The 13,778-nt window shown below is 32.7% G+C and overlaps 1 protein-coding gene across 3 annotated transcripts in view; it reads right to left on the bottom strand.

The window, feature by feature from the left end:
- Window positions 1-13,778, bottom strand: part of LOC118735310 (inhibin beta B chain) — a 166,431-nt gene that overhangs the window by 9,204 nt on the left and 143,449 nt on the right. The window contains exon 1 of one of the 3 annotated variants that reach the window (XM_036464989.1): window positions 7,637-7,920. The exons of the other annotated variants lie outside the window; for them this stretch is intronic. The gene's annotated coding sequence lies outside the window, so the exon portion shown is untranslated. Of the gene's footprint in view, window positions 1-7,636; window positions 7,921-13,778 lie in introns of those variants that run through there. 3 annotated transcript variants of the gene reach the window in all.

Genomic DNA, 13,778 nt, shown 5'->3' with positions numbered 1-13,778 from the left:
TAGTTAAAAAACTAAAAACACGCTTCTATTACAACAAGAACTAAAAAGTATAAAATAATTTATAGATATACAGTGGACTTTATTTTGACTATGACTACGGGCCAATCACTTGAATCCCATTTTTAGCTAATTTAAAAAAGTTAAATTAAATCAAGTTAGGGAACTTCCTATTCTTCTTAAACGGAATCGCTATATCTATAAGTTATTTTATACTTTTAAGTTCTTGTTGTTATAGAAGCGTGCTTTTAGTTTTTTAACTATAATTTTATTTTCTACTTTTTAGTTTTTTGAAATCTTGCAATTAATATATTACTGTCTGTATATTTCTCATTCAGTCCTTTCAATGCGAAGAAAATTTTCCGCACCCTGCTTTTTAGCTACACTTTTTACCTAACGTGCTAGATTTGACCTTAACAAACAAAATTTTCAATGTATTTCAATTAAATAGGTAATCACATATTCTGAATATAAACCAAATCGGAGCACGGATGCCGATTTTTTAATTATATAGACTCGCGCGCCACATAGCTGCCAAAATTTTTTGTTTAGTTATTTCTTTTCATGTAAGCAATATGCATTCGAAATGTGAACTTAATCGTATCATAAATACGGTTTTTCCAAATATCTCGACTCCTGCGCCACCTATCAGCAAAATTTTTTGCGGATTTATTTCTTTTCACGCAAGTAATATATGTTCTAAATATGAATGTGGGTTTTACAAATATCTCGACTCCTGCGCAACCTAGCGGCAAATATTTTTTTGGATTTATTTCTTTTCATATAAGTAATATATGTTCCAAATATGAACCTAATCAGACTATAAATGCGGGTTTTACAAATATCTCGACTCCTGCGCCACCTTTTTATATTGCATTGTCCTCGAGTACTGAGCTAAGTTTGAAGCTTCAAGTCTGTAGGTCATCGGGAAGTTTGTTAAATATTGACGGCAAAGTTCCAGGACATACAAAGATACATACATACATACATACATACATACAAGTGAAGTTAAATAAAAGCTTGTAAAAAAGTAAGAAAGTCTATAAAACAAGTAAGAAAGTCTAAGTTCGCACGGAGCCGAACATTAAATACCCGGCGCAAGTATTAAATACATGTCTTTCACCTTTCCGAAAACTACCGCTACGTGGTAAGCAGGGGTGGTTACCCCTATTTTAAACATCTTCGATAGAACGTTCAGTTAGACATAGTGAGATAAACTTGTATAGTCATATGTGGGCGGTATCACGCCCATTTTCCAAAATTCCAAATAATGTTACTTATTTAAGGCATTGTTGTTAGTATCAATTTTGAGTAAATTAGCGACCTTAAATTTCGAAGTATTGAAGTTTCAAGCATTTCTGAAATTCACCGATATATGAAAAGTGCCCGTAATTTTAGTCCGATTTCAATAATTTTCAACGTTTTGATATTATGTGGCAAGCACAATAACTGATAGAACGGTTACCGAGATACATATATGTGATCATAAGCGGGCGGTGCCACGCCCATTTTCCAAATTTTATCATAAACATATTTCTTGTTAAATATTTATTGCAAGCATCAATTTTACTGATTTATCGAAGATTTCGTATTGCTCTAAATAACCGTTATATGGGATGTGGGCGTGGTTATTGTCCGATTTTAAAAATTTTCAGCCATTTGGTATGTTGTGGCAAGGCCTACAACTGTGCTAAGTTTGGGTGAAATTGGTGGAGCGGTTACCAAGATATACACTTGTAATCATAAGTAGGCGTGGCTACGCCCGTTTTCCAAAAATTTATAATATTATTATTCGTCGTCTAAAAATCATTTAAATATTAATTTTGAGTTAGTAAGCTTTAGTAGTTACTAAAATAACGCAGTTTTCGTATTTCTGAAAACTACGAATCTAGATAGATATAGACAAATGTATACATAAATGATCAGAATGAAAAGAGAAATCGATTAAGCGGTCTGTGCGTCCGTCCGTCCGTCTGTCTGTCCGTCTCTGCACACGATAACTCGAGTAAAAATTTAGATATCTTAACGAAACTTGGTACGTGCACTTTTTTCGGACGCAGGATGGATGGTATTGAAAATGGGCAAAATCGGACAATAACCACGCCTACCTCCCATATAACGGTAATTTTCAGATAACGAAAACTGCGATATTTTAGTAACTACTGAAGACAATTCACTAAAAATTGATATTTGCAATAATTTTTAGACAAAAAATAAGAATATTATAAATTTTTGGAAAATGGGCGTAGCCACGCCCACTTATGGTTACATGCATATATCTTGGTAACCGCAGCACCAATTTCTTCCAAACTTGGCACAGTTGTTGGCTTTGGTACAGCATACCAAATGGCTGAAAATTTTTAAAATCGGAAAATAACCACGCCCACATCCCATATAACGGTAATTAAGAGAAATACGAAATCTTCGATAAATCAGTAAGTATTAAAGCTAATTTATTCAAAATTGATGCTTGCAACAATTCTTTACCAGGAAATACGTTTATTATAATATTTTGGAAAATGGTCGTGGCACCGCCCACTTATGATCACATATATGTACCTCGGTAACCGTTGTACCAATTTGTACCAAACTCGGTATGGTTATTGTGCTCACCACGTAAAAGCAAAGCGTTGAAAATTATTGAAATCGGACTAAAATTACGGCCGCTTTTCATATAACGGTAAATCTCAGAAATGCTTGAAACTACATATTTCGAAATTTAAGGACGCTTTTTTACTCAAAATTGATATACCCCGGCTTATCATGTAGCGGTACTTGCGCCGGGTATCTTATGTTCGGCTCCGCCCCAACTTAGACTTTCTTACTTGTTTTATTTTAATTTTGCTGACTGAGGCACGCATGTCCTTCCATACAAAGTTGCTGGGTTCGACAATTTTTTTGTATAGATGAAAGTAATATTTAGACCTGGTCCAGTACTTCATGAACTCCAAAATCCTGTAAATGAGGGCGATTTTTGGTGAGTTGTGTAGAGAATGAAGTTGCAAGATTTTACTTTCTTCTGGTAAATTCATGAAAAGTGTCAAGCGATCACTGTTCGACGTTTTTATAGGAAAAATGCTTTTCATGTTCCCGTACTTTTTGTTGTTACTCACATTTTACACTCACTTTAGAGAGTAATTTGGCTGGTTGATATTTTTACAGGCTTTCACACGAAAAGTATTAGATCAGAGCTAATAAAACCGTCACACAGTGGGAAGCATATAAAATGTGGGCAAGCATAGAATTATGGAGTAAAAATGAAGACGCCTAACTCCAAAATGTAATTTGTTTTTGGATAACTTTCACACTTTCACTGTAAATGCAGTTTTAAGTTGAAAATTTGGGTTCTTGTGGCATTTACATAGGTATGTACTAGTAATCCTGGGATCCCGGCCTGTTTAAGGTCCCAAAAATCCCGGGATTCTTTGCAAATAATCCCGAGATCTTTGGTTTTTTGTAGTTTGCACTGATGACAATAATAGAGACTCCTTTCTTGAACAGAATTGGCTATATTTCTTTTTTTATTTAATAATTAATATTTTATATAAATGTCTAGCTCATTATACATACAACACCGCATGATAGTAAATTTTAAGCGCAATCAATAAATTAGCGAAACCATGGGTCAAATATAGTAAAATTGCGTTTTTAGTTTTTCACTCTGAGGTCAGTAATTCAAAAATGATTTAAAAAGTTCAGAGAAATGTGCTTAGAGAAGAAGTATGGGTATCAAATTAAAGAGGAAATCCTATAGAATTTAAACAGATTCAAGTGTTTTGTGCAGAAGGACTGCTACGTATTGAAAATGTCCTTTTAAAATTGTATCCTTGAAATTTCGCAATATTTATTTTTGAAAAAAAAATATATGTTAAGGACTGTAGTTAAGAATATATAAACTTATCTAAAAAAAAGGTTTAATCTAACATTCTAAATGAAATTATGTTGTTTACAGCTCCAGCAAAAGCGAAGAAGCGAAAAAATTTTATTTTTGATTTACAAGCAGCAAAAATCACTTAATTCTAAAATTTCATAATTACAAATATAACAAGTAAGAAAGTCTAAGTTCGGGCGGAGCCGAACATTAAATACCCGGCGCAATTATTAAATATATGTTTTCCACCTTTCCGAAAGCTACCGCTACACGATAATCCGGGGTGTATAAATTTTAGGTAAATTAGCGTCCTTAAATTTCGAAATATTGCAGTTTTAAGCATTTCTGAAATATACCGTTATATGAAAAGCGGTCGTAATTTTAGTCCGATTTCAATAATTTTCAACGTTTTGCTTTTATGTGGCAAGCACAATAACCATACCGAGTTTGGTATGGCATATTTATTGATTTATCGAAGATTTCGTATTTCTCCAAATTACCGTTATATGGGTGGTAGGCGTGGTTATTGTCCGATTTTAAAAATTTTCGGCCATTTGGTATGCTGTAGCAAGACTAACAACTGTGCCAAGTTTGGAAGAAATTGGTGAAGCGGTTACCAAGATATACACATGTATCCATAAGTGGGCGTGGCTACGCCCATTTTCCAAAAATTTATAATATTCTTATTTTTCGTCTAAAAGTTATTGTAAATATCAATTTTGAGTTAATTATCTTCAGTAGTTACTAAAATATCGCAGTTTTCGTTTTTCTGAAAATTACCGTTATATGGGAGGTAGGCGTGGTTATTGTCCGATTTCGCCCATTTTCAATACCATCCGTCCTATGCCCAAAAGAAGTCCACGTACCAAGTTTCGTTAAGATATCTCAATTTTTTACTCGAGTTATCGTGTGCACAGACGGACAGACGGACGGACGGACGGACGGACGGACAGACAGTCACCGCTTAATCGATTTCTCTTTTCATTCTGATCATTTATGTATACATTTGTCTATATCTATCTCGATTCGTTTTGCCTGTTACAAACAACCGTTATGTGAACAAAGTTATAATACCCTTGTGCACAAGTGCGCTCGGGTATAAAAATGAACAAATTGCAATAAAACTATGATCCCTTCAAGGACTTATATAAACTCGATAACATCCTCGAACTTCGTCCTTCTAACTTTATCAGCTTAAAAAATTACCAATTCTTTCTTGTCAATCCAAACAATTTTAATTTTTTTAAATTCTAAAGAAATTTGCTCTTGCAACTGGCACCCAAATTTTTATTCTATGTACATTGCATTGAATTTTTAAATAGTTTTTGGAATAAATCATATCTTTGAAATTACAAAGCCCTTTAATTAAATCCTGACGTCAGAGAGAAAAAATAAAAGCGCAACTTTAAACAAAAAAGTAGGTTTCAAAACCATTTATTAATTATTTATTTTATAGTAGGAGAGCTTCTCATGCAATATAGAAACCACTTTTTCGATTTAAGTTGTTGAAAAGTAATGATTATATAAATCCCGGGACTTATCCCGGAATCCCGGGATTGTGACAACGACATACCGAAAATCCCGGGATCCGAAAAAGCTGAAGAATTAACATCCCTAGTATGTACATTTAGTTCGTTCTACTTTCAAAAGTGAGGTGTTAAATGACAGGGACTGCCTTTAGATGTGCAGTGAAGTTTTATTTTTTTTGAAACGGGTTGCCACCTGCTACAAATTTTACTAAAATTATTTAATAAGTTAAATGAATTAGATATTACAATGTGGGTATCAATTGAATTGGTTTTGAAATGGTTTTGAAAATGCTTTACTTCTAAACGACACGTAGAAGGGTTGCGACATGTTAAAAAAATCAAATTCACTTTGATTAAGAGAATAAGGTAGCAGAAATATGTATATCAATATGGGTATCAGACAAAAGAAAACATTGGACATATTTTACAAGAAATAAGTGAAGAGTAAAAACACTCCTGAGTTAATTTAGGGGTCCAGTAATTTAAAAGGAACGTAATCAGAACAAATCACCGATTGATACTAAATGTATTTGTAATAAAATAATAAATACGAGGTCGTAAACCTTTGGTTTGGCACAATCATTGTTTTAGTTTCATTAAATTTGACTATACAAACAGGTGGCAACAATCTTCGTAATATTTGCAAGCTAAAAGTTTTTTAAATCTTTTTCATCTGAATTGAATTGATTTTCTATGCAGTTGGCAACCATGAGCTCATTTAACTCATTAAAAAATTTGAATTTAATTTTTTAACAGGTGGCAACTATTTAACAAAAAGAAATCTCTATTTTCTACAGGTGAAGCTCTTATTAATATTCTTAGTATAAAATTTGTCGATTTTGGTGGTTTCCTAGCGGCATATAATTTATTTTATACGGAAATTTGTGTTTGGTTCTTTTTAGTGGATAAATTACCTTTAAAAAATACGAATTTTTTGATTTTTGCCCACTTAGGCGGTACTGTGCGTCGGAAAAAAAATGTTCAAAAAGCAATGCAAATTCTGTGCCTATTGAAACTTCCCCTTTTTAACTAGAATTTATTAAGCTAAAAAACCGAATACCTAGAATATTTTTTGCTAATTATGTTTATTGTTTACTTGTTTTTTCTTTTTTTTTTAGATTGTTAGTGTTTGGCCGAGCTTCTCCTCTGATTTGTGGCGTGCGCCTTTATATTAGTCACACAAAGGGGAGGGACCGACAGTTTTACGCCGACTCCGAACGGCGATTGTACTTTTATGAGAAGCTGTTTTTCATGGCAGAAATACACTCGGAGGTTTGCCATTGCCTGCCGAGGGGCGACCGCTGTTAAGAAAAAACCTTTTTTCTATATTTTTTTGCGATGTTGCTTTGACCAGGGCTTGAGCCTTGGCCCTGCGGAGTGGAAGCGCGCTCTGCTGTATTAAATTCTCTAATAAAGAGTATAAAATTCTCTAAAATTTACACTACAATTGAATTGATGGCCCGTGCAGCTATTTTCTCAGAAGATACGAGGCGAGAAAGAGTCAGAAACCTAGGTGAAGCAGAAGAAGAGGGAAATTCCTAGGTTAGAATTTTTATTTATTTTTTGATAAAAGCAACTGCAATATTGTAAACTTTTATATAACTATAATTAGATTTCAGTTCCCAATAGTTTTTTTATTCTTAAAATTTTGACTTTAAAGCCTTTCTTCTTAGGATGAAGTCATTCGAATTCACTTCAACAACTAATGTGGCTGATATTTTCTATAAATTTTAATAATACTTGTCATTAAAAAAAATTATTCAATACTATTCCCCATTAAATTTGATCTACGCACTTCGCGACTAATAAAAGCTCTATTATTTATGTATTTAAAATACGTGTAAAACGTTATCAGCACAGCCAATATTGCGCTTTTATTGATTTTATTGAACGCAATATTTTTCGGCTACTTGTCGGTCGTACGATGGATTAGGACGTCATCGACGACATTATATACTTGCAGCACAGTTTTTAACTTTTTTTTGTTTTGTTTAGGTGTGTTCGACACGAAGTGGCTATTTGTTGTATTTTTTCTTAGGATTTTTTTTTTCAAACCTTTCATGCAACTAATTTACTTAAAATCTAAGTAACGTGTAAAACAGTGCATTTTGAAAATATTCACTTATTTTAATATCTTTTATCAACTTTTACTGTTTTATCTGCTTCTATTGTCTTAGCACTTGTCAAAAACTTTGGCGCACTTAAATCACTTTTAATTTATTGTAGTATATGTACCTACATATGTAAATTCAAATTAACAGTCCTTCAAATCACTTTTAATTTATAGTTTTTATTCTATTCGAGCAGATAGCGCGACACGCATTTAGCCACCTTGCGATGCATTTGATGAATGAAGTGATATACTATCGACGCAGTGGTTTTATTAATAAACTTGGAAACGTTTTAGTGGTAATAACTAAGTAGCTGCTGCCTGCATCGGCGTCACTAGAATGACCAAAGCACTGCTGTGCTTACACCCAAAAGCTTGCCCTCCCAAACGCCCTTTGCGATCATGCCGCCGGCAACTAGTCAGCTCCGCAAAGCAACTTACAACTCAATTCAACTATAAATTGCCCGCACATACAAACATGGTACACCCTGAAATGTACTATATAGTTACGGTGACCATAAATATATTTCGAAAATGCAGGACAATTTTTCAAAAAATTAACCTACATATAATTGCGTAGTATAAAAATAACAAAAATATACTACATATATACATTCTTCGTCATTTGAACAGCGCACCCTTTTTTTGATTTTCTACCATACAAAGTAAGCTTGACAAAATTTTTATATGGAAGAAGACAAAAAAAAAAATTGTCGCCCCTATGTTTATTTTTTTTTAATTTTCAAAAATTTTTTAAATGGGATGTTTTTCTACATGCTATATATATTATATATTTTTATAAAAAGTTAATGAATATTAAACAAACAAAAGGAAAACTGTACCTACTAAGTATTGGGCTGTATGAATAAAAATAAGCAATTGCTTTTTCTTGAAATTTCAGACCTTTTACTCAATTTATTCAAACAAAATTGGAGTAAAAGGTATACAATTTTAAGAAAAGGCAATCGCTTAGTTTTTATTCGTACGGTCCATTAAAAGGATGCGCTATTCAAATAACCAAGAGTGTATATTTCTTAATTATTAATCCAATTTTATACTTTTAACATAAATCACAATTGCTTCATTGGTATTAATCCTTTAGTAATGAATATTTACAAAATTATAATAAGGCATATTACGTATTACTTTACACGAAATATGAACCTCTGTAAAGCAAATTCTTTAGGCAAACTTTGGGTCGTTGAACACGAAAAAAATACCCATGGTTTCAAAGAAGTGTTTTCGAGATTTGTTCGAAAAACGTATTTTTAGTATTTCCTTTTTGGTTGTTGTTGTGTTTTTAGTACTTTTTCAATTATTCCTCAATATTTCATGAAACGACCAACAGTTCGAAAGGTATTGATGGGTTCTTTGCAATAATATATATTTTTTGTGCAGATTGTGTTCCGTAACATCTAAATTTCTCATCAGATTTTCATTTACTGTAAAAAGAAAATGATTGTAATTTAAATTTTTCGATTTTGGTCGCTTGTAACACTAACAATTTTCTTCGAAATTGGCAAAGTAATATATTTTTGTAAGAGGACTGTAGGTCGCTTATGTTGATCGGATAATTTTTTCATGAGATATTGACGAATAGGTCCGAAATGTACCAAAAACACGTTTTTCGAAAAAATTACGAAAACGCTTGTTTGAAAAGAAAATTGGCTTGAAAAATATTTTTTTTCTTAAGCGATTACCACAAAATTTGTAGAACAGTGTTATCGATATATTTGATGCTGGTCTTCAATTTCTCGTCATCTATTGTCCATAACCGTACAATATTTAGAACGCATTGACTAGTTGAACCTTCAAAACCAGCTTACCCTTATGTAGTTATCAATTAGTTATCGACACTGCTTTTATTTCGATTAGGAAAAGTTAATTTTAAAATATCGAAGAAAATGCGAGACAAAGGCAGGACACTTGGAAAAAATCAGTACATTTTGGGGGTTTTCTGTTTTGAAAAACTACGCAGGACAGACCTTTAAATAACAGTACGGTCCTGCAAAAAACAGAACGGATGGTCACCGTATATATAGTATATACATACATACACATTTAAATTTATTAGTACGCAAGGGAATAAAGTAGCTTGCTCTATGCCGGCCGAGAGCGATTACCTTTCGTCATGAAATTACTAATGAAATTGCATCAGCTTGCAAGCGCACTGAGCGTGAGCGGCTTGGCCCCAAACATTTCATATGGGTATACCAATCGCTGCTACAGATTGCATTGCAATTTACAGGCGTAGCTGACGGGCAGCAAACAGACAGAAGAGACAGTCAAACATTATGCAGATACAAACATATATTTATGTATGTATGTACGAGCATATTGCTATATCTAAATGCATGCAAAAGTATGTACATATATTGTAATAAATCGAATATCGATCGTCAGCACACGATCGTTTAATGCTTGGAGTCGAAAGACAGCAAGCGAGCTTGCCAACCAACCCATTCAGTGGATCCCATTTCAAAGCGTCACTGCCGTAAGAAAATATCTATGCATATATGTATGTACGTACATTAGAGTCGTCCAAAAATTGTAAAGTCGGAATTTTAATGCCGCCACCCCCTGGGATTGTTCTGTACGGAAAAAATTATACCCTTATTTTTCTACCCGAGCGCACTTGTGCACAAGGGTATTATAACTTTGTTCACATAACGGTTGTTTGTAACAGGCAAAACGATTCGAGATAGATATAGACAAATATATACATAAATTATCAGAATTAAAAAATAAATCGATTAAGCGGTGACTGTCTGTCCGTCGGTGCACACGATATACGAATACGAAAGCTTCGATGAATCAGTAAATACTGAATCTAATTTATTCAAAATTGATGTTTGCAATAATTATTTAGCAAAAAATACGCTTATATTAAAATTTTTTGACCCCGCCTTTTTATGACCACATATGTGTATCTCGGTAACCGTTCGATCAATTTATACCAAACTCAGTACGATTATTGTGTTTGCCCCATAAAGGCAAAACGTTGAAAATTATTGAAATGTGACTAAAATTACGTCCAATTTTCTATAACGGTAAATTTCAGAAATGCTTGAAACTTGAATGTTTTGAAATTTAAGTACGCTAATTTTACCCAAAATTGATACTAACAACAATCCCTTGAAAAGAAGTAACATTATTATGGAATTTGGGAAATAGGCGTCATGCCGCCCACATATATCTATATAAGTATATCTCATTATATCTAACTGAACGTTCTATCGAAGATGTTTAAAATAGACGTAAAAACACCCCTGTTTACCACGAAGCGGTAGTTTTCGGAAAGGTGAAACAACTTTATTAAATACTTGCACCGGGTATTTAATGTTCGGCTCCGCCCGAACTTATACTTGGTTCACATATAAGTAGATTATCCTCATGTTCGAGCTTAACACCCTAATCTGTAATTATAACAAGAGATTAGCCATATAAAATTCGTCGCTTGTTAATCTGTAATTATAAAATAATGTCAGATTTAACCGATAATTTTTCGGTGTCCACTTTAGTTTTATCGATTGTTTTTGCGAAAGAGAGGAGAAATGCCAAATGTAAAAATAAACAAAAATGTACGCTAGCAAGTAAAAGAGGTTTGTAAAGGTATTTTTAATAAAAGTCCTCCATGTATTTTACATGGAGAAAAAAAAACTTTTCGTAGAAATGTTATAAAATTCTTGAAAATCAATATTTTTCGATCGGAAAACTGTGGTTCTCTTAAGGAGTCTTCTAATATTAATATCAAATTGTTTATTAAACCACTTTTTTATGCTAAAGATTTTTTATTGGTCCCCCCATTGCATTTTCTAGGGGTCTGGGCGGACCAATAAAATGTAGTTACCATGAAAAAGTGGGTAAAGAAACAATTGAGTATTATTATTGGAAATCTCCTAGAGAAAAACAGAGTTTTCCGATCGAAAAGTATTGATTTTCAAGAATTCTACACCATTTTAACGAAAAGTTTTTTTCCCATATAGAGTACATGGAAAACTTTGAGCGCTTTGAGCACTCCCTAATTTTTTTTTTTCTAAATAAAAAATAGGGGTATATTTTTTCGGCATAGAACAATCCTAGGGGGGGCGGCATTAAAATTCCGACATTAACTTTTTCACATGCATTTTTGGACTACCCTAATGTACATGCATAAAACAAAATCTATGCAGACGTCGGCGAAATTACATGCCACAGATACAGCAATTGCTGAGCTGAAAACAAGCAAAAAAATATATACGCTTTAATTGCATCGCCCAAAAGAATTTGCAATTCGTGGCGCTAATTCTGACATACACGTTTCTGTGCTATTTTTACCGTCCCAAAGCAGCTGTTGTATTCAAGAGTTTTCACTGCAACTGAGCGTTTGCTTAAAATTTGCAAAATTTATGTATGAATCAGCTTTTCAAGATCAGTGCGGAAGAAAGGCAATATCGCCCCATGCATGGTACCAAATAAGAAAGAAAAGTTAAAACTAAATATTTTTCAGATATACATACATATGTAAGTATGTAAAAAAATAGAAGTTAGTTATTAATCAGCGCTAACATCATTACAATTACCAAATGAGCCTTTGGTTTAGTGATCTCACGTAGATCACGTATTGACATTTAAATACCAATCCTTAGCATTTTCATGAGCGCTGGCACGCGGCCAACATATGCACATATACATACATATGTATAGATACATACCCTGCAGAAAAAAATACCATTTGATAAAAAATAACCCACTTGTAGTTAGCGAGATTTTTATAAAATATATAACTTGCAGTTAGCTACAAAAAGCTAACTTGAAACTAGTTGACAAGTGCTGCAGGAGTAATGCAGGAAAATGTTTTCTTTAAACGCGTTTATATTTAAATATCCTGCACTTCGCAAATAATTTTTCGAATAGAGGACAAATAAAAGGAATATCGAAATTTCATACTATCATTTTGAAGTTATGTCTGACGGAGTTCGAATATGGGACCGCCTACAGCAGAAAATGTAAAAAAATATGGAATGTTATAAAACAAATAAAGTAAATAAATAAAATAAAAATACAAAAAATATCTTGTTTTTCTATTGATATTTTATATCCAAAAGTAGTTAGGTACAAGTCAGTTACATCAAGTGCAGAGTAAACCACCCTTGACTATTTCGCGGCCATCGCCATAGAAATATAGTTAGATTTCGTCAAAGAAATATACAGATAATGGTGACTTTTCGCTCCTTCCTAATCAACTTAAAGTTAGCTTATAGTTAGATACATTTCCTGCAGGGTAGGTATGTACATATCTACACACATATGTATGTAACGTGCAGCAAAATTTAGGGGCAGTCTGGCAGAGCGCTAGTTCCCCCCTACAAATTTCAGAACTGTCTCTGAAGTACTGCAAAAGGGATGCAGAGCTGGACGGTTGAAACTCATATCTTTCTAGTTGCGCTGTCATCAATGTTACTCATCCTGGTCATGTGAAAGCTGACAAAAGATGGACAAATATACCATACTATGGTATTTTTTCGATTTTCTTAGACCCTAAAACTAATAACAATCTGTTTTCGATTATTTAATTATGTAATTTTCTAGTTTATGGGGCAACTGCTAAAATATTTCCAAAAAAGTCGTTATTGGCAACATTAATGCCATTTTTATACATATATACGTACGTATAAAATTGAATGCAAAATATAACCATAAAATTTAGTTCAGTTACACTTATTATGCTCAAAACAAAATAATGTAAACCGTGTTTTAAAACTTTATACAAAACAAAGTTAAATTGTACGATTTTTCATCAAAATTTTTGACCTTATAATCAGATTAAAAAAAAAAAAATAAACTAAAGAGGTAAACAATATCACTTTGAAATGGGGGTGCTATTGAGATGATCGATACTGTACATATGTAAATATATCACTGAGCACCCGAAATTTGTAGTTATGAAGTGATTTTTTTTTTAATTTCCAATGTTTTTCATTTTAAATATTTTTCGTTAAGTTTTTTATCTAAGAACTATGTCTCATACTCCATAAACCATTTTAAATCAAATTCCTAACTGTGCTGCAAACTTGACAGAACTCTAAAAAACTGTCTTCAAATCTCAAACTTTTTAATCAAAGAGTTTTTTATAAATATCAAGTTTTAGTGTAGTAAAGTGTAATCTTGCTCTTTAAACGAAAATATTTAAATAAGAGAATACCTTCAAGTCGAGCGTAGAAAGAGTTATAAATAAATAATATAAAAAAAAACTTTTTAATATACAACGCTTTTATAAATGGACTAAAAA

The sequence above is a fragment of the Rhagoletis pomonella genome, unplaced genomic scaffold (genome assembly GCF_013731165.1).
Source record: "Rhagoletis pomonella isolate Grant_MI unplaced genomic scaffold, Rhpom_1.0 Rhpom_scaffold_00003, whole genome shotgun sequence".
Lineage (NCBI taxonomy): Eukaryota > Metazoa > Arthropoda > Insecta > Diptera > Tephritidae > Rhagoletis > Rhagoletis pomonella.
The sequence above is the reverse complement of the archived record's forward strand: the minus strand, read 5'-3'. Positions and strand labels throughout refer to the sequence as shown.